This window comes from Clarias gariepinus, chromosome 28, assembly GCF_024256425.1.
Source record: "Clarias gariepinus isolate MV-2021 ecotype Netherlands chromosome 28, CGAR_prim_01v2, whole genome shotgun sequence".
NCBI lineage: Eukaryota > Metazoa > Chordata > Actinopteri > Siluriformes > Clariidae > Clarias > Clarias gariepinus.
The window spans coordinates 123,670-144,268 of NC_071127.1; positions in this window are offsets into that span (position 1 = coordinate 123,670).

Genomic DNA, 20,599 nt, shown 5'->3' on the forward strand with positions numbered 1-20,599 from the left:
TCCCCCAGCTCTCTAGCACCAACGGCTGCGGAGATACGCCAGCTTAAACCTGGTGGCGAAAGAACAGGGAAATTTTTACTCACATCATTTTGACACAGGTACAGGCCATATCAGCCTGGAGGAATGGGATTCACCCCGACCCCAGGCACCTCAGGTCGGCCACACTAGTCCCCCCCACCCGCGGTCACATCCCTGGAGGTCAGGCTTTGGTACTTTCTAAATTTTCAGCACTTTTCTTATGTTTTGTGTGATTTTAAATGATATTCTCACGCCCATATCTCGGTCACCGTATATCCGATCTGCCCCAAATTTTGCACCTGACCTCGGGAGAAGGTCCCGGACCCGATGCCACCAGCCACAGTCCCGTAGACCCGACGGCCGCGGAGATACGCCCACTTAACCCCTGGGTGTTGTGCGCCGCTCACCCCGGCCCGGAGGCACCCACCCCTGGGAATCCTAGAGGCGCTTCCTGACGGGCCCAGGACGAATCCAACGAGACCACAGCCAGCTCTCTAGCCTTAAGGGCCGCGGAGTTAGGTGGGCTCGAACCCCGGGACGTTGCGCGCCGCCTAGCGGCCGCGCCGAGCGCCCCACCCCCGGCAAACCTAGACTCGCTTCTTCAGGGCCCCGAGACGCATCCAAAGACACCTGCCCCAGCGTTCTAGCCCCAAGGGCCGCGGAGATATGTCCGCAAAGTTCCAGGAGCTCACACACCTGTGCGTTGCGCGCCGCCTACTGGCCCCGACGAGCGGCCCATCCCCGAATGACGTAACGCCTCTCGTAGGGCTGCCCGAGACGTATCCAAGGAGCCTTCCCCCAGCTTTCTAGCCCAGACGGCTGCGGAGATATCCCGAAAAGAGCACCGAGAGCTTGTTAGCCGATAGGGGGCGCCCCGAGCGCCTCACCTCCGCGACACCTTGATGCGCTTCCCGAGGCTGCGGGGCCGAATCCAACGAGCCATCCCCCAGCTCTCTAGCACCAACGGCTGCGGAGATACGCCAGCTTAAACCTGGTGGCGAAAGAACAGGGAAATTTTTACTCACATCATTTTGACACAGGTACAGGCCATATCAGCCTGGAGGAATGGGATTCACCCCGACCCCAGGCACCTCAGGTCGGCCACACTAGTCCCCCCCACCCGCGGTCACATCCCTGGAGGTCAGGCTTTGGTACTTTCTAAATTTTCAGCACTTTTCTTATGTTTTGTGTGATTTTAAATGATATTCTCACGCCCATATCTCGGTCACCGTATATCCGATCTGCCCCAAATTTTGCACCTGACCTCGGGAGAAGGTCCCGGACCCGATGCCACCAGCCACAGTCCCGTACACCCGACGGCCGCGGAGATACGCCCACTTAACCCCTGGGTGTTGTGCGCCGCTCACCCCGGCCCGGAGGCACCCACCCCTGGGAATCCTAGAGGCGCTTCCTGACGGGCCCAGGACGAATCCAACGAGACCTCAGCCAGCTCTCTAGCCTTAAGGGCCGCGGAGTTAGGTGGGCTCGAACCCCGGGACGTTGCGCGCCGCCTAGCGGCCGCGCCGAGCGCCCCACCCCCGGCAAACCTAGACTCGCTTCTTCAGGGCCCCGAGACGCATCCAAAGACACCTGCCCCAGCGTTCTAGCCCCAAGGGCCGCGGAGATATGTCCGCAAAGTTCCAGGAGCTCACACACCTGTGCGTTGCGCGCCGCCTACTGGCCCCGACGAGCGGCCCATCCCCGAATGACGTAACGCCTCTCGTAGGGCTGCCCGAGACGTATCCAAGGAGCCTTCCCCCAGCTTTCTAGCCCAGACGGCTGCGGAGATATCCCGAAAAGAGCACCGAGAGCTTGTTAGCCGATAGGGGGCGCCCCGAGCGCCTCGCCTCCGCGACACCTTGATGCGCTTCCCGAGGCTGCGGGGCCGAATCCAACGAGCCATCCCCCAGCTCTCTAGCACCAACGGCTGCGGAGATACGCCAGCTTAAACCTGGTGGCGAAAGAACAGGGAAATTTTTACTCACATCATTTTGACACAGGTACAGGCCATATCAGCCTGGAGGAATGGGATTCACCCCGACCCCAGGCACCTCAGGTCGGCCACACTAGTCCCCCCCACCCGCGGTCACATCCCTGGAGGTCAGGCTTTGGTACTTTCTAAATTTTCAGCACTTTTCTTATGTTTTGTGTGATTTTAAATGATATTCTCACGCCCATATCTCGGTCACCGTATATCCGATCTGCCCCAAATTTTGCACCTGACCTCGGGAGAAGGTCCCGGACCCGATGCCACCAGCCACAGTCCCGTAGACCCGACGGCCGCGGAGATACGCCCACTTAACCCCTGGGTGTTGTGCGCCGCTCACCCCGGCCCGGAGGCACCCACCCCTGGGAATCCTAGAGGCGCTTCCTGACGGGCCCAGGACGAATCCAACGAGACCACAGCCAGCTCTCTAGCCTTAAGGGCCGCGGAGTTAGGTGGGCTCGAACCCCGGGACGTTGCGCGCCGCCTAGCGGCCGCGCCGAGCGCCCCACCCCCGGCAAACCTAGACTCGCTTCTTCAGGGCCCCGAGACGCATCCAAAGACACCTGCCCCAGCGTTCTAGCCCCAAGGGCCGCGGAGATATGTCCGCAAAGTTCCAGGAGCTCACACACCTGTGCGTTGCGCGCCGCCTACTGGCCCCGACGAGCGGCCCATCCCCGAATGACGTAACGCCTCTCGTAGGGCTGCCCGAGACGTATCCAAGGAGCCTTCCCCCAGCTTTCTAGCCCAGACGGCTGCGGAGATATCCCGAAAAGAGCACCGAGAGCTTGTTAGCCGATAGGGGGCGCCCCGAGCGCCTCACCTCCGCGACACCTTGATGCGCTTCCCGAGGCTGCGGGGCCGAATCCAACGAGCCATCCCCCAGCTCTCTAGCACCAACGGCTGCGGAGATACGCCAGCTTAAACCTGGTGGCGAAAGAACAGGGAAATTTTTACTCACATCATTTTGACACAGGTACAGGCCATATCAGCCTGGAGGAATGGGATTCACCCCGACCCCAGGCACCTCAGGTCGGCCACACTAGTCCCCCCCACCCGCGGTCACATCCCTGGAGGTCAGGCTTTGGTACTTTCTAAATTTTCAGCACTTTTCTTATGTTTTGTGTGATTTTAAATGATATTCTCACGCCCATATCTCGGTCACCGTATATCCGATCTGCCCCAAATTTTGCACCTGACCTCGGGAGAAGGTCCCGGACCCGATGCCACCAGCCACAGTCCCGTAGACCCGACGGCCGCGGAGATACGCCCACTTAACCCCTGGGTGTTGTGCGCCGCTCACCCCGGCCCGGAGGCACCCACCCCTGGGACTCCTAGAGGCGCTTCCTGACGGGCCCAGGACGAATCCAACGAGACCACAGCCAGCTCTCTAGCCTTAAGGGCCGCGGAGTTAGGTGGGCTCGAACCCCGGGACGTTGCGCGCCGCCTAGCGGCCGCGCCGAGCGCCCCACCCCCGGCAAACCTAGACTCGCTTCTTCAGGGCCCCGAGACGCATCCAAAGACACCTGCCCCAGCGTTCTAGCCCCAAGGGCCGCGGAGATATGTCCGCAAAGTTCCAGGAGCTCACACACCTGTGCGTTGCGCGCCGCCTACTGGCCCCGACGAGCGGCCCATCCCCGAATGACGTAACGCCTCTCGTAGGGCTGCCCGAGACGTATCCAAGGAGCCTTCCCCCAGCTTTCTAGCCCAGACGGCTGCGGAGATATCCCGAAAAGAGCACCGAGAGCTTGTTAGCCGATAGGGGGCGCCCCGAGCGCCTCACCTCCGCGACACCTTGATGCGCTTCCCGAGGCTGCGGGGCCGAATCCAACGAGCCATCCCCCAGCTCTCTAGCACCAACGGCTGCGGAGATACGCCAGCTTAAACCTGGTGGCGAAAGAACAGGGAAATTTTTACTCACATCATTTTGACACAGGTACAGGCCATATCAGCCTGGAGGAATGGGATTCACCCCGACCCCAGGCACCTCAGGTCGGCCACACTAGTCCCCCCCACCCGCGGTCACATCCCTGGAGGTCAGGCTTTGGTACTTTCTAAATTTTCAGCACTTTTCTTATGTTTTGTGTGATTTTAAATGATATTCTCACGCCCATATCTCGGTCACCGTATATCCGATCTGCCCCAAATTTTGCACCTGACCTCGGGAGAAGGTCCCGGACCCGATGCCACCAGCCACAGTCCCGTAGACCCGACGGCCGCGGAGATACGCCCACTTAACCCCTGGGTGTTGTGCGCCGCTCACCCCGGCCCGGAGGCACCCACCCCTGGGACTCCTAGAGGCGCTTCCTGACGGGCCCAGGACGAATCCAACGAGACCACAGCCAGCTCTCTAGCCTTAAGGGCCGCGGAGTTAGGTGGGCTCGAACCCCGGGACGTTGCGCGCCGCCTAGCGGCCGCGCCGAGCGCCCCACCCCCGGCAAACCTAGACTCGCTTCTTCAGGGCCCCGAGACGCATCCAAAGACACCTGCCCCAGCGTTCTAGCCCCAAGGGCCGCGGAGATATGTCCGCAAAGTTCCAGGAGCTCACACACCTGTGCGTTGCGCGCCGCCTACTGGCCCCGACGAGCGGCCCATCCCCGAATGACGTAACGCCTCTCGTAGGGCTGCCCGAGACGTATCCAAGGAGCCTTCCCCCAGCTTTCTAGCCCAGACGGCTGCGGAGATATCCCGAAAAGAGCACCGAGAGCTTGTTAGCCGATAGGGGGCGCCCCGAGCGCCTCACCTCCGCGACACCTTGATGCGCTTCCCGAGGCTGCGGGGCCGAATCCAACGAGCCATCCCCCAGCTCTCTAGCACCAACGGCTGCGGAGATACGCCAGCTTAAACCTGGTGGCGAAAGAACAGGGAAATTTTTACTCACATCATTTTGACACAGGTACAGGCCATATCAGCCTGGAGGAATGGGATTCACCCCGACCCCAGGCACCTCAGGTCGGCCACACTAGTCCCCCCCACCCGCGGTCACATCCCTGGAGGTCAGGCTTTGGTACTTTCTAAATTTTCAGCACTTTTCTTATGTTTTGTGTGATTTTAAATGATATTCTCACGCCCATATCTCGGTCACCGTATATCCGATCTGCCCCAAATTTTGCACCTGACCTCGGGAGAAGGTCCCGGACCCGATGCCACCAGCCACAGTCCCGTACACCCGACGGCCGCGGAGATACGCCCACTTAACCCCTGGGTGTTGTGCGCCGCTCACCCCGGCCCGGAGGCACCCACCCCTGGGAATCCTAGAGGCGCTTCCTGACGGGCCCAGGACGAATCCAACGAGACCTCAGCCAGCTCTCTAGCCTTAAGGGCCGCGGAGTTAGGTGGGCTCGAACCCCGGGACGTTGCGCGCCGCCTAGCGGCCGCGCCGAGCGCCCCACCCCCGGCAAACCTAGACTCGCTTCTTCAGGGCCCCGAGACGCATCCAAAGACACCTGCCCCAGCGTTCTAGCCCCAAGGGCCGCGGAGATATGTCCGCAAAGTTCCAGGAGCTCACACACCTGTGCGTTGCGCGCCGCCTACTGGCCCCGACGAGCGGCCCATCCCCGAATGACGTAACGCCTCTCGTAGGGCTGCCCGAGACGTATCCAAGGAGCCTTCCCCCAGCTTTCTAGCCCAGACGGCTGCGGAGATATCCCGAAAAGAGCACCGAGAGCTTGTTAGCCGATAGGGGGCGCCCCGAGCGCCTCACCTCCGCGACACCTTGATGCGCTTCCCGAGGCTGCGGGGCCGAATCCAACGAGCCATCCCCCAGCTCTCTAGCACCAACGGCTGCGGAGATACGCCAGCTTAAACCTGGTGGCGAAAGAACAGGGAAATTTTTACTCACATCATTTTGACACAGGTACAGGCCATATCAGCCTGGAGGAATGGGATTCACCCCGACCCCAGGCACCTCAGGTCGGCCACACTAGTCCCCCCCACCCGCGGTCACATCCCTGGAGGTCAGGCTTTGGTACTTTCTAAATTTTCAGCACTTTTCTTATGTTTTGTGTGATTTTAAATGATATTCTCACGCCCATATCTCGGTCACCGTATATCCGATCTGCCCCAAATTTTGCACCTGACCTCGGGAGAAGGTCCCGGACCCGATGCCACCAGCCACAGTCCCGTACACCCGACGGCCGCGGAGATACGCCCACTTAACCCCTGGGTGTTGTGCGCCGCTCACCCCGGCCCGGAGGCACCCACCCCTGGGAATCCTAGAGGCGCTTCCTGACGGGCCCAGGACGAATCCAACGAGACCACAGCCAGCTCTCTAGCCTTAAGGGCCGCGGAGTTAGGTGGGCTCGAACCCCGGGACGTTGCGCGCCGCCTAGCGGCCGCGCCGAGCGCCCCACCCCCGGCAAACCTAGACTCGCTTCTTCAGGGCCCCGAGACGCATCCAAAGACACCTGCCCCAGCGTTCTAGCCCCAAGGGCCGCGGAGATATGTCCGCAAAGTTCCAGGAGCTCACACACCTGTGCGTTGCGCGCCGCCTACTGGCCCCGACGAGCGGCCCATCCCCGAATGACGTAACGCCTCTCGTAGGGCTGCCCGAGACGTATCCAAGGAGCCTTCCCCCAGCTTTCTAGCCCAGACGGCTGCGGAGATATCCCGAAAAGAGCACCGAGAGCTTGTTAGCCGATAGGGGGCGCCCCGAGCGCCTCGCCTCCGCGACACCTTGATGCGCTTCCCGAGGCTGCGGGGCCGAATCCAACGAGCCATCCCCCAGCTCTCTAGCACCAACGGCTGCGGAGATACGCCAGCTTAAACCTGGTGGCGAAAGAACAGGGAAATTTTTACTCACATCATTTTGACACAGGTACAGGCCATATCAGCCTGGAGGAATGGGATTCACCCCGACCCCAGGCACCTCAGGTCGGCCACACTAGTCCCCCCCACCCGCGGTCACATCCCTGGAGGTCAGGCTTTGGTACTTTCTAAATTTTCAGCACTTTTCTTATGTTTTGTGTGATTTTAAATGATATTCTCACGCCCATATCTCGGTCACCGTATATCCGATCTGCCCCAAATTTTGCACCTGACCTCGGGAGAAGGTCCCGGACCCGATGCCACCAGCCACAGTCCCGTAGACCCGACGGCCGCGGAGATACGCCCACTTAACCCCTGGGTGTTGTGCGCCGCTCACCCCGGCCCGGAGGCACCCACCCCTGGGAATCCTAGAGGCGCTTCCTGACGGGCCCAGGACGAATCCAACGAGACCACAGCCAGCTCTCTAGCCTTAAGGGCCGCGGAGTTAGGTGGGCTCGAACCCCGGGACGTTGCGCGCCGCCTAGCGGCCGCGCCGAGCGCCCCACCCCCGGCAAACCTAGACTCGCTTCTTCAGGGCCCCGAGACGCATCCAAAGACACCTGCCCCAGCGTTCTAGCCCCAAGGGCCGCGGAGATATGTCCGCAAAGTTCCAGGAGCTCACACACCTGTGCGTTGCGCGCCGCCTACTGGCCCCGACGAGCGGCCCATCCCCGAATGACGTAACGTCTCTCGTAGGGCTGCCCGAGACGTATCCAAGGAGCCTTCCCCCAGCTTTCTAGCCCAGACGGCTGCGGAGATATCCCGAAAAGAGCACCGAGAGCTTGTTAGCCGATAGGGGGCGCCCCGAGCGCCTCACCTCCGCGACACCTTGATGCGCTTCCCGAGGCTGCGGGGCCGAATCCAACGAGCCATCCCCCAGCTCTCTAGCACCAACGGCTGCGGAGATACGCCAGCTTAAACCTGGTGGCGAAAGAACAGGGAAATTTTTACTCACATCATTTTGACACAGGTACAGGCCATATCAGCCTGGAGGAATGGGATTCACCCCGACCCCAGGCACCTCAGGTCGGCCACACTAGTCCCCCCCACCCGCGGTCACATCCCTGGAGGTCAGGCTTTGGTACTTTCTAAATTTTCAGCACTTTTCTTATGTTTTGTGTGATTTTAAATGATATTCTCACGCCCATATCTCGGTCACCGTATATCCGATCTGCCCCAAATTTTGCACCTGCCCTCGGGAGAAGGTCCCGGACCCGATGCCACCAGCCACAGTCCCGTAGACCCGACGGCCGCGGAGATACGCCCACTTAACCCCTGGGTGTTGTGCGCCGCTCACCCCGGCCCGGAGGCACCCACCCCTGGGAATCCTAGAGGCGCTTCCTGACGGGCCCAGGACGAATCCAACGAGACCACAGCCAGCTCTCTAGCCTTAAGGGCCGCGGAGTTAGGTGGGCTCGAACCCCGGGACGTTGCGCGCCGCCTAGCGGCCGCGCCGAGCGCCCCACCCCCGGCAAACCTAGACTCGCTTCTTCAGGGCCCCGAGACGCATCCAAAGACACCTGCCCCAGCGTTCTAGCCCCAAGGGCCGCGGAGATATGTCCGCAAAGTTCCAGGAGCTCACACACCTGTGCGTTGCGCGCCGCCTACTGGCCCCGACGAGCGGCCCATCCCCGAATGACGTAACGCCTCTCGTAGGGCTGCCCGAGACGTATCCAAGGAGCCTTCCCCCAGCTTTCTAGCCCAGACGGCTGCGGAGATATCCCGAAAAGAGCACCGAGAGCTTGTTAGCCGATAGGGGGCGCCCCGAGCGCCTCACCTCCGCGACACCTTGATGCCCTTCCCGAGGCTGCGGGGCCGAATCCAACGAGCCATCCCCCAGCTCTCTAGCACCAACGGCTGCGGAGATACGCCAGCTTAAACCTGGTGGCGAAAGAACAGGGAAATTTTTACTCACATCATTTTGACACAGGTACAGGCCATATCAGCCTGGAGGAATGGGATTCACCCCGACCCCAGGCACCTCAGGTCGGCCACACTAGTCCCCCCCACCCGCGGTCACATCCCTGGAGGTCAGGCTTTGGTACTTTCTAAATTTTCAGCACTTTTCTTATGTTTTGTGTGATTTTAAATGATATTCTCACGCCCATATCTCGGTCACCGTATATCCGATCTGCCCCAAATTTTGCACCTGACCTCGGGAGAAGGTCCCGGACCCGATGCCACCAGCCACAGTCCCGTACACCCGACGGCCGCGGAGATACGCCCACTTAACCCCTGGGTGTTGTGCGCCGCTCACCCCGGCCCGGAGGCACCCACCCCTGGGAATCCTAGAGGCGCTTCCTGACGGGCCCAGGACGAATCCAACGAGACCACAGCCAGCTCTCTAGCCTTAAGGGCCGCGGAGTTAGGTGGGCTCGAACCCCGGGACGTTGCGCGCCGCCTAGCGGCCGCGCCGAGCGCCCCACCCCCGGCAAACCTAGACTCGCTTCTTCAGGGCCCCGAGACGCATCCAAAGACACCTGCCCCAGCGTTCTAGCCCCAAGGGCCGCGGAGATATGTCCGCAAAGTTCCAGGAGCTCACACACCTGTGCGTTGCGCGCCGCCTACTGGCCCCGACGAGCGGCCCATCCCCGAATGACGTAACGCCTCTCGTAGGGCTGCCCGAGACGTATCCAAGGAGCCTTCCCCCAGCTTTCTAGCCCAGACGGCTGCGGAGATATCCCGAAAAGAGCACCGAGAGCTTGTTAGCCGATAGGGGGCGCCCCGAGCGCCTCACCTCCGCGACACCTTGATGCGCTTCCCGAGGCTGCGGGGCCGAATCCAACGAGCCATCCCCCAGCTCTCTAGCACCAACGGCTGCGGAGATACGCCAGCTTAAACCTGGTGGCGAAAGAACAGGGAAATTTTTACTCACATCATTTTGACACAGGTACAGGCCATATCAGCCTGGAGGAATGGGATTCACCCCGACCCCAGGCACCTCAGGTCGGCCACACTAGTCCCCCCCACCCGCGGTCACATCCCTGGAGGTCAGGCTTTGGTACTTTCTAAATTTTCAGCACTTTTCTTATGTTTTGTGTGATTTTAAATGATATTCTCACGCCCATATCTCGGTCACCGTATATCCGATCTGCCCCAAATTTTGCACCTGACCTCGGGAGAAGGTCCCGGACCCGATGCCACCAGCCACAGTCCCGTACACCCGACGGCCGCGGAGATACGCCCACTTAACCCCTGGGTGTTGTGCGCCGCTCACCCCGGCCCGGAGGCACCCACCCCTGGGAATCCTAGAGGCGCTTCCTGACGGGCCCAGGACGAATCCAACGAGACCTCAGCCAGCTCTCTAGCCTTAAGGGCCGCGGAGTTAGGTGGGCTCGAACCCCGGGACGTTGCGCGCCGCCTAGCGGCCGCGCCGAGCGCCCCACCCCCGGCAAACCTAGACTCGCTTCTTCAGGGCCCCGAGACGCATCCAAAGACACCTGCCCCAGCGTTCTAGCCCCAAGGGCCGCGGAGATATGTCCGCAAAGTTCCAGGAGCTCACACACCTGTGCGTTGCGCGCCGCCTACTGGCCCCGACGAGCGGCCCATCCCCGAATGACGTAACGCCTCTCGTAGGGCTGCCCGAGACGTATCCAAGGAGCCTTCCCCCAGCTTTCTAGCCCAGACGGCTGCGGAGATATCCCGAAAAGAGCACCGAGAGCTTGTTAGCCGATAGGGGGCGCCCCGAGCGCCTCACCTCCGCGACACCTTGATGCGCTTCCCGAGGCTGCGGGGCCGAATCCAACGAGCCATCCCCCAGCTCTCTAGCACCAACGGCTGCGGAGATACGCCAGCTTAAACCTGGTGGCGAAAGAACAGGGAAATTTTTACTCACATCATTTTGACACAGGTACAGGCCATATCAGCCTGGAGGAATGGGATTCACCCCGACCCCAGGCACCTCAGGTCGGCCACACTAGTCCCCCCCACCCGCGGTCACATCCCTGGAGGTCAGGCTTTGGTACTTTCTAAATTTTCAGCACTTTTCTTATGTTTTGTGTGATTTTAAATGATATTCTCACGCCCATATCTCGGTCACCGTATATCCGATCTGCCCCAAATTTTGCACCTGACCTCGGGAGAAGGTCCCGGACCCGATGCCACCAGCCACAGTCCCGTACACCCGACGGCCGCGGAGATACGCCCACTTAACCCCTGGGTGTTGTGCGCCGCTCACCCCGGCCCGGAGGCACCCACCCCTGGGAATCCTAGAGGCGCTTCCTGACGGGCCCAGGACGAATCCAACGAGACCACAGCCAGCTCTCTAGCCTTAAGGGCCGCGGAGTTAGGTGGGCTCGAACCCCGGGACGTTGCGCGCCGCCTAGCGGCCGCGCCGAGCGCCCCACCCCCGGCAAACCTAGACTCGCTTCTTCAGGGCCCCGAGACGCATCCAAAGACACCTGCCCCAGCGTTCTAGCCCCAAGGGCCGCGGAGATATGTCCGCAAAGTTCCAGGAGCTCACACACCTGTGCGTTGCGCGCCGCCTACTGGCCCCGACGAGCGGCCCATCCCCGAATGACGTAACGCCTCTCGTAGGGCTGCCCGAGACGTATCCAAGGAGCCTTCCCCCAGCTTTCTAGCCCAGACGGCTGCGGAGATATCCCGAAAAGAGCACCGAGAGCTTGTTGGCCGATAGGGGGCGCCCCGAGCGCCTCACCTCCGCGACACCTTGATGCGCTTCCCGAGGCTGCGGGGCCGAATCCAACGAGCCATCCCCCAGCTCTCTAGCACCAACGGCTGCGGAGATACGCCAGCTTAAACCTGGTGGCGAAAGAACAGGGAAATTTTTACTCACATCATTTTGACACAGGTACAGGCCATATCAGCCTGGAGGAATGGGATTCACCCCGACCCCAGGCACCTCAGGTCGGCCACACTAGTCCCCCCCACCCGCGGTCACATCCCTGGAGGTCAGGCTTTGGTACTTTCTAAATTTTCAGCACTTTTCTTATGTTTTGTGTGATTTTAAATGATATTCTCACGCCCATATCTCGGTCACCGTATATCCGATCTGCCCCAAATTTTGCACCTGACCTCGGGAGAAGGTCCCGGACCCGATGCCACCAGCCACAGTCCCGTACACCCGACGGCCGCGGAGATACGCCCACTTAACCCCTGGGTGTTGTGCGCCGCTCACCCCGGCCCGGAGGCACCCACCCCTGGGAATCCTAGAGGCGCTTCCTGACGGGCCCAGGACGAATCCAACGAGACCACAGCCAGCTCTCTAGCCTTAAGGGCCGCGGAGTTAGGTGGGCTCGAACCCCGGGACGTTGCGCGCCGCCTAGCGGCCGCGCCGAGCGCCCCGCCCCCGGCAAACCTAGACTCGCTTCTTCAGGGCCCCGAGACGCATCCAAAGACACCTGCCCCAGCGTTCTAGCCCCAAGGGCCGCGGAGATATGTCCGCAAAGTTCCAGGAGCTCACACACCTGTGCGTTGCGCGCCGCCTACTGGCCCCGACGAGCGGCCCATCCCCGAATGACGTAACGCCTCTCGTAGGGCTGCCCGAGACGTATCCAAGGAGCCTTCCCCCAGCTTTCTAGCCCAGACGGCTGCGGAGATATCCCGAAAAGAGCACCGAGAGCTTGTTAGCCGATAGGGGGCGCCCCGAGCGCCTCGCCTCCGCGACACCTTGATGCGCTTCCCGAGGCTGCGGGGCCGAATCCAACGAGCCATCCCCCAGCTCTCTAGCACCAACGGCTGCGGAGATACGCCAGCTTAAACCTGGTGGCGAAAGAACAGGGAAATTTTTACTCACATCATTTTGACACAGGTACAGGCCATATCAGCCTGGAGGAATGGGATTCACCCCGACCCCAGGCACCTCAGGTCGGCCACACTAGTCCCCCCCACCCGCGGTCACATCCCTGGAGGTCAGGCTTTGGTACTTTCTAAATTTTCAGCACTTTTCTTATGTTTTGTGTGATTTTAAATGATATTCTCACGCCCATATCTCGGTCACCGTATATCCGATCTGCCCCAAATTTTGCACCTGACCTCGGGAGAAGGTCCCGGACCCGATGCCACCAGCCACAGTCCCGTACACCCGACGGCCGCGGAGATACGCCCACTTAACCCCTGGGTGTTGTGCGCCGCTCACCCCGGCCCGGAGGCACCCACCCCTGGGAATCCTAGAGGCGCTTCCTGACGGGCCCAGGACGAATCCAACGAGACCTCAGCCAGCTCTCTAGCCTTAAGGGCCGCGGAGTTAGGTGGGCTCGAACCCCGGGACGTTGCGCGCCGCCTAGCGGCCGCGCCGAGCGCCCCACCCCCGGCAAACCTAGACTCGCTTCTTCAGGGCCCCGAGACGCATCCAAAGACACCTGCCCCAGCGTTCTAGCCCCAAGGGCCGCGGAGATATGTCCGCAAAGTTCCAGGAGCTCACACACCTGTGCGTTGCGCGCCGCCTACTGGCCCCGACGAGCGGCCCATCCCCGAATGACGTAACGTCTCTCGTAGGGCTGCCCGAGACGTATCCAAGGAGCCTTCCCCCAGCTTTCTAGCCCAGACGGCTGCGGAGATATCCCGAAAAGAGCACCGAGAGCTTGTTAGCCGATAGGGGGCGCCCCGAGCGCCTCACCTCCGCGACACCTTGATGCGCTTCCCGAGGCTGCGGGGCCGAATCCAACGAGCCATCCCCCAGCTCTCTAGCACCAACGGCTGCGGAGATACGCCAGCTTAAACCTGGTGGCGAAAGAACAGGGAAATTTTTACTCACATCATTTTGACACAGGTACAGGCCATATCAGCCTGGAGGAATGGGATTCACCCCGACCCCAGGCACCTCAGGTCGGCCACACTAGTCCCCCCCACCCGCGGTCACATCCCTGGAGGTCAGGCTTTGGTACTTTCTAAATTTTCAGCACTTTTCTTATGTTTTGTGTGATTTTAAATGATATTCTCACGCCCATATCTCGGTCACCGTATATCCGATCTGCCCCAAATTTTGCACCTGCCCTCGGGAGAAGGTCCCGGACCCGATGCCACCAGCCACAGTCCCGTAGACCCGACGGCCGCGGAGATACGCCCACTTAACCCCTGGGTGTTGTGCGCCGCTCACCCCGGCCCGGAGGCACCCACCCCTGGGAATCCTAGAGGCGCTTCCTGACGGGCCCAGGACGAATCCAACGAGACCACAGCCAGCTCTCTAGCCTTAAGGGCCGCGGAGTTAGGTGGGCTCGAACCCCGGGACGTTGCGCGCCGCCTAGCGGCCGCGCCGAGCGCCCCACCCCCGGCAAACCTAGACTCGCTTCTTCAGGGCCCCGAGACGCATCCAAAGACACCTGCCCCAGCGTTCTAGCCCCAAGGGCCGCGGAGATATGTCCGCAAAGTTCCAGGAGCTCACACACCTGTGCGTTGCGCGCCGCCTACTGGCCCCGACGAGCGGCCCATCCCCGAATGACGTAACGCCTCTCGTAGGGCTGCCCGAGACGTATCCAAGGAGCCTTCCCCCAGCTTTCTAGCCCAGACGGCTGCGGAGATATCCCGAAAAGAGCACCGAGAGCTTGTTAGCCGATAGGGGGCGCCCCGAGCGCCTCACCTCCGCGACACCTTGATGCCCTTCCCGAGGCTGCGGGGCCGAATCCAACGAGCCATCCCCCAGCTCTCTAGCACCAACGGCTGCGGAGATACGCCAGCTTAAACCTGGTGGCGAAAGAACAGGGAAATTTTTACTCACATCATTTTGACACAGGTACAGGCCATATCAGCCTGGAGGAATGGGATTCACCCCGACCCCAGGCACCTCAGGTCGGCCACACTAGTCCCCCCCACCCGCGGTCACATCCCTGGAGGTCAGGCTTTGGTACTTTCTAAATTTTCAGCACTTTTCTTATGTTTTGTGTGATTTTAAATGATATTCTCACGCCCATATCTCGGTCACCGTATATCCGATCTGCCCCAAATTTTGCACCTGACCTCGGGAGAAGGTCCCGGACCCGATGCCACCAGCCACAGTCCCGTACACCCGACGGCCGCGGAGATACGCCCACTTAACCCCTGGGTGTTGTGCGCCGCTCACCCCGGCCCGGAGGCACCCACCCCTGGGAATCCTAGAGGCGCTTCCTGACGGGCCCAGGACGAATCCAACGAGACCACAGCCAGCTCTCTAGCCTTAAGGGCCGCGGAGTTAGGTGGGCTCGAACCCCGGGACGTTGCGCGCCGCCTAGCGGCCGCGCCGAGCGCCCCACCCCCGGCAAACCTAGACTCCCTTCTTCAGGGCCCCGAGACGCATCCAAAGACACCTGCCCCAGCGTTCTAGCCCCAAGGGCCGCGGAGATATGTCCGCAAAGTTCCAGGAGCTCACACACCTGTGCGTTGCGCGCCGCCTACTGGCCCCGACGAGCGGCCCATCCCCGAATGACGTAACGCCTCTCGTAGGGCTGCCCGAGACGTATCCAAGGAGCCTTCCCCCAGCTTTCTAGCCCAGACGGCTGCGGAGATATCCCGAAAAGAGCACCGAGAGCTTGTTAGCCGATAGGGGGCGCCCCGAGCGCCTCACCTCCGCGACACCTTGATGCGCTTCCCGAGGCTGCGGGGCCGAATCCAACGAGCCATCCCCCAGCTCTCTAGCACCAACGGCTGCGGAGATACGCCAGCTTAAACCTGGTGGCGAAAGAACAGGGAAATTTTTACTCACATCATTTTGACACAGGTACAGGCCATATCAGCCTGGAGGAATGGGATTCACCCCGACCCCAGGCACCTCAGGTCGGCCACACTAGTCCCCCCCACCCGCGGTCACATCCCTGGAGGTCAGGCTTTGGTACTTTCTAAATTTTCAGCACTTTTCTTATGTTTTGTGTGATTTTAAATGATATTCTCACGCCCATATCTCGGTCACCGTATATCCGATCTGCCCCAAATTTTGCACCTGACCTCGGGAGAAGGTCCCGGACCCGATGCCACCAGCCACAGTCCCGTAGACCCGACGGCCGCGGAGATACGCCCACTTAACCCCTGGGTGTTGTGCGCTGCTCACCCCGGCCCGGAGGCACCCACCCCTGGGAATCCTAGAGGCGCTTCCTGACGGGCCCAGGACGAATCCAACGAGACCACAGCCAGCTCTCTAGCCTTAAGGGCCGCGGAGTTAGGTGGGCTCGAACCCCGGGACGTTGCGCGCCGCCTAGCGGCCGCGCCGAGCGCCCCACCCCCGGCAAACCTAGACTCGCTTCTTCAGGGCCCCGAGACGCATCCAAAGACACCTGCCCCAGCGTTCTAGCCCCAAGGGCCGCGGAGATATGTCCGCAAAGTTCCAGGAGCTCACACACCTGTGCGTTGCGCGCCGCCTACTGGCCCCGACGAGCGGCCCATCCCCGAATGACGTAACGCCTCTCGTAGGGCTGCCCGAGACGTATCCAAGGAGCCTTCCCCCAGCTTTCTAGCCCAGACGGCTGCGGAGATATCCCGAAAAGAGCACCGAGAGCTTGTTAGCCGATAGGGGGCGCCCCGAGCGCCTCACCTCCGCGACACCTTGATGCGCTTCCCGAGGCTGCGGGGCCGAATCCAACGAGCCATCCCCCAGCTCTCTAGCACCAACGGCTGCGGAGATACGCCAGCTTAAACCTGGTGGCGAAAGAACAGGGAAATTTTTACTCACATCATTTTGACACAGGTACAGGCCATATCAGCCTGGAGGAATGGGATTCACCCCGACCCCAGGCACCTCAGGTCGGCCACACTAGTCCCCCCCACCCGCGGTCACATCCCTGGAGGTCAGGCTTTGGTACTTTCTAAATTTTCAGCACTTTTCTTATGTTTTGTGTGATTTTAAATGATATTCTCACGCCCATATCTCGGTCACCGTATATCCGATCTGCCCCAAATTTTGCACCTGACCTCGGGAGAAGGTCCCGGACCCGATGCCACCAGCCACAGTCCCGTAGACCCGACGGCCGCGGAGATACGCCCACTTAACCCCTGGGTGTTGTGCGCCGCTCACCCCGGCCCGGAGGCACCCACCCCTGGGACTCCTAGAGGCGCTTCCTGACGGGCCCAGGACGAATCCAACGAGACCACAGCCAGCTCTCTAGCCTTAAGGGCCGCGGAGTTAGGTGGGCTCGAACCCCGGGACGTTGCGCGCCGCCTAGCGGCCGCGCCGAGCGCCCCACCCCCGGCAAACCTAGACTCGCTTCTTCAGGGCCCCGAGACGCATCCAAAGACACCTGCCCCAGCGTTCTAGCCCCAAGGGCCGCGGAGATATGTCCGCAAAGTTCCAGGAGCTCACACACCTGTGCGTTGCGCGCCGCCTACTGGCCCCGACGAGCGGCCCATCCCCGAATGACGTAACGCCTCTCGTAGGGCTGCCCGAGACGTATCCAAGGAGCCTTCCCCCAGCTTTCTAGCCCAGACGGCTGCGGAGATATCCCGAAAAGAGCACCGAGAGCTTGTTGGCCGATAGGGGGCGCCCCGAGCGCCTCACCTCCGCGACACCTTGATGCGCTTCCCGAGGCTGCGGGGCCGAATCCAACGAGCCATCCCCCAGCTCTCTAGCACCAACGGCTGCGGAGATACGCCAGCTTAAACCTGGTGGCGAAAGAACAGGGAAATTTTTACTCACATCATTTTGACACAGGTACAGGCCATATCAGCGGATTCACCCGACCCCAGGCACCTCAGGTCGGCCACACTAGTCCCCCCCCACCCGCGGTCACATCCCTGGAGGTCAGGCTTTGTACTTTCTAAATTTTCAGCACTTTTTCTTATGTTTTGTGTGATTTTAAATGATATTCTCACGCCCATATCTCGGTCACCGTATATCCGATCTGCCCCAAATTTTGCACCTGACCTCGGGAGAAGGTCCCGGACCCGATGCCACCAGCCACAGTCCCGTAGACCCGACGGCCGCGGAGATACGCCACTTAACCCCCTGGGTGTTGTGCGCCGCTCACCCCCGGCCCGGAGGCACCCACCCCTGGGAATCCTAGAGGCGCTTCCTGACGGGCCCAGGACGAATCCAACGAGACCACAGCCAGCTCTCTAGCCTTAAGGGCCGCGGAGTTAGGTGGGCTCGAACCCGGGGCGGTTGCGCGCCGCCTAGCGGCCGCGCCGAGCGCCCCACCCCCGGCAAACCTAGACTCGCTTCTTCAGGGCCCCGAGACGCATCCAAAGACACCTGCCCCAGCGTTCTAGCCCCACGGCCGCGGAGATATGTCCGCAAAGTTCCAGGAGCTCACACACCTGTGCGTTGCGCGCCGCCTACTGGCCCCGACGAGCGGCCCATCCCCGAATGACGTAACGCCTCTCGTAGGGCTGCCCGAGACGTATCCAAGGAGCCTTCCCCCAGCTTTCTAGCCCAGACGGCTGCGGAGATATCCGAAAAGAGCACCGAGAGCTTGTTAGCCGATAGGGGGCGCCCCGAGCGCCTCACCCTCCGCGACACCTTGATGCGCTTCCCGAGCTGCGGGGCCGAATCCAACGAGCCATCCACCAGCTCTCTAGCACCAACGGCTGCGGAGATACGCCAGCTTAAACCTGGTGGCGAAAGAACAGGGAAATTTTTACTCACATCATTTTGACACAGGTACAGGCCTATCAGCCTGGAGGAATGGGATTCACCCCGACCCCAGGCACCTCAGGTCGGCCACACTAGTCCCCCCCCACCCGCGGTCACATCCCTGGAGGTCAGGCTTTGGTACTTTCTAAATTTTCAGCACTTTTCTTATGTTTTGTGTGATTTTTAAATGATATTCTCACGCCCATATCTCGGTCACCGTATATCCGATCTGCCCCAAATTTTGCACCTGACCTCGGGAGAAGGTCCCGGACCCGATGCCACCAGCCACAGTCCCGTAGAACCCGACGGCGCGGAGATACGCCCACTTAACCCCTGGGTGTTGTGCGCCGCTCACACCCGGCCCGGAGGCACCCACCCCTGGGAATCCAGAGAGGCGCTTCCTGACGGGCCCAGACTAATCCAACGAGACCACAGCCAGCTCTCTAGCCTTAAGGGCCGCGGAGTTAGGTGGGCTCGAACCCCGGGACGTTGCGCGCCGCCTAGCGGCCGCGCCGAGCGCCCCACCCCCGGCAAACCTAGACTCGCTTCTTCAGGGCCCCGAGACGCATCCAAAGACACCTGCCCCAGCGTTCTAGCCCCCAAGGGCCCGCGGAGATATGTCCGCAAAGTTCCAGGAGCTCACACACCTGTGCGTTGCGCGCCGCCTACTGGCCCCGACGAGCGGCCCATCCCCGAATGACGTAACGCCTCTCGTAGGGCTGCCCGAGACGTATCAAGGAGCCTTCCCCCAGCTTTCTAGCCCAGACGGCTGCGGAGATATCCCGAAAAGAGCACCGAGAGCTTGTTAGCCGATAGGGGGCGCCCCGAGCGCCTCGCCTCCGCGACACCTTGATGCGCTTCCCGAGGCTGCGGGGCCGAATCCAACGAGCCATCCCCCCAGCTCTCTAGCACCAACGGCTGCGGAGATACGCCAGCTTAAACCTGGTGGCGAAAGAACAGGGAAATTTTTACTCACATCATTTTGACACAGGTACAGGCCATATCAGCCTGGAGGAATGGGATTCACCCCGACCCCAGGCACCTCAGGTCGGCCACACTAGTCCCCACCCCACCCGCGGTCACATCCCTGGAGGTCAGGCTTTGGTACTTTCTAAATTTTCAGCACTTTTCTTATGTTTTGTGTGATTTTAAATGATATTCTCACGCCCATATCTCGGTCACCGTATATCCGATCTGCCCCCAAATTTTGCACCTGACCTCGGGAGAAGGTCCCGGACCCGATGCCACCAGCCACAGTCCCGTACCCCCGACGGCCGCGGAGATACGCCCACTTAACCCCTGGGTGTTGTGCGCCGCTCACACCCCGGCCCGGAGGCACCCACCCCTGGGAATCCTAGAGGCGCTTCCTGACGGGCCCAGGACGAATCCAACGAGACCACAGCCAGCTCTCTAGCCTTAAGGGCCGCGGAGTTAGGTGGGCTCGAACCCCGGGACGTTGCGCGCCGCCTAGCGGCCGCGCCGAGCGCCCCACCCCCGGCAAACCTAGACTCGCTTCTTCAGGGCCCCGAGACGCATCCAAAGACACCTGCCCCAGCGTTCTAGCCCCAAGGGCCGCGGAGATATGTCCGCAAAGTTCCAGGAGCTCACACACCTGTGCGTTGCGCGCCGCCTACTGGCCCCGACGAGCGGCCCATCCCCGAATGACGTAACGTCTCTCGTAGGGCTGCCCGAGACGTATCCAAGGAGCCTTCCCCCAGCTTTCTAGCCCAGACGGCTGCGGAGATATCCCGAAAAGAGCACCGAGAGCTTGTTAGCCGATAGGGGGCGCCCCGAGCGCCTCACCTCCGCGACACCTTGATGCGCTTCCCGAGGCTGCGGGGCCGAATCCAACGAGCCATCCCCCAGCTCTCTAGCACCAACGGCTGCGGAGATACGCCAGCTTAAACCTGGTGGCGAAAGAACAGGGAAATTTTTACTCACATCATTTTGACACAGGTACAGGCCATATCAGCCTGGAGGAATGGGATTCACCCCGACCCCAGGCACCTCAGGTCGGCCACACTAGTCCCCCCCACCCGCGGTCACATCCCTGGAGGTCAGGCTTTGGTACTTTCTAAATTTTCAGCACTTTTCTTATGTTTTGTGTGATTTTAAATGATATTCTCACGCCCATATCTCGGTCACCGTATATCCGATCTGCCCCAAATTTTGCACCTGACCTCGGGAGAAGGTCCCGGACCCGATGCCACCAGCCACAGTCCCGTAGACCCGACGGCCGCGGAGATACGCCCACTTAACCCCTGGGTGTTGTGCGCCGCTCACCCCGGCCCGGAGGCACC